Raw genomic sequence first — 1,617 nt, 5'->3', positions numbered from 1 at the left:
TGTCTTTGTCGCAGTAGTATTTTATAACAGTTGTGATTGGTTTGTTGATAAATTGTTTCCTGCTTATATTTTGGTATGAAAAATGTGACCTAAAGAATCCCACAAGTCCATATAAAGTATATAACTACATGGTATATTTATGTATAAATGACTGAACGCTGAAGTGAGCAATTCTCAATGGGTATCTCTTACAATACTCTACCACTAGGTGGCACATGAGTTCCACACAACTCATCCTCTGTGGCCCATCTGCTACTATCAGTTATCCACTTTGTCAACAGTGCTGCAGGGACAGAGCAGATAGTCAATACGTTTAGATAAATGTAAAAACCTTGAGTGCCTATTCCCAAACACTAGACAAGTCATGTGTCATCATCATTAGGGACATAATAAAACACTGACAAGATATCAATTGTACAGCTCATTTTCAAAAGTGCTTCAGCATGCCTGCCTTGTTTTTTTCCCTTTCAAAATCCTCAGAATCAAGAGAGTATTGACTAGAAAAACGCAATAACAAGGGTGAGTTGGGTAAATTACATTTGCAATATATGGACATTATATTTGTCATTGCAGTAGAGGGCTATTTGCTAGTGAATAAAAGGGTATGCAATTGATGTTGTGGATAGATTATAAATGTCATCAGCTTTAGCAAGAGTTTTCATTTTGTTACGCTATAAGCTGCACAGACATGTCAGATTTTGATGAAGTTGTGAGATTAGTGAATTGTATGAATTTAAGGAGCTTATAATGAAGACTTGCCACAGTGTAATGTATGTTTTCGAGTATTCACATAATTTAATTGTTTGACAGAAGAGACACTGGTATTAAAATGGTGTCAAGTATGAAAATATTTGAATACCAATACCAGTGTAATAAAAGTCACATTTCCTTCAGTTGCTGAGTCACACCCTAAACCTAAAGTTCACATCTCAATCCCGAAGTTCAGGCAAACCACATAAGTCTATGCAAATATATTCCCAAACTTTCCCCGGTCACATCCAACGCTTCTCCCGGGCCATTTCCCATGTTATGCCATGACGTCAAGGCTGGTAATGATAGGAGCTAACCTTCTCCGGTCGACCCAATTCCTCCCTGCTCTTGTCCTGCGCTGTCCCACCAACGCCTCTCCCTCCAGGCCCTGACACCCCACGCCTCTGATGTCATCCCGCCAGACCAAGTGGAGCAGCAATTTCCTCCCGCCGCAACTCGCTCAATCTTTGATGTTGTTACACTGCCTCCGGCTTTGGCTTATACACCGCCGTCTCTCAGTGTGTGTGTGTGTGTGGGGAGAAGTGTAAAGACAGATCAAGGTGAATATATTGGGTGTGTGTGCTTTCGCTCAAAGTGTACGTCAGCGTGTTTGTCTGGCCCCAGAACAATGTCCACTTGACCCAGTCTGGAAACAAAATTCCACATAGATATATAGCAAACACACCCACGGCCATTCAGAATCAATAGCAACACAGTGGCTGGAGAAAACACAGTGTGTATGCTGGTCGAAGAGATAGAAGGGAAGACAGATGACTGACAGCTCAGACAGTAGGAGAGAAGCATTGTGGTCAACGTCGTGAAGAACCAAAGATGGAAGAGAAGCAGAGATTGTGGTTATGGTTTGAC

The sequence above is a fragment of the Thunnus thynnus genome, chromosome 7 (assembly GCF_963924715.1).
Source record: "Thunnus thynnus chromosome 7, fThuThy2.1, whole genome shotgun sequence".
Taxonomy (NCBI): domain Eukaryota; kingdom Metazoa; phylum Chordata; class Actinopteri; order Scombriformes; family Scombridae; genus Thunnus; species Thunnus thynnus.
This window is presented reverse-complemented; position numbering follows the sequence as displayed.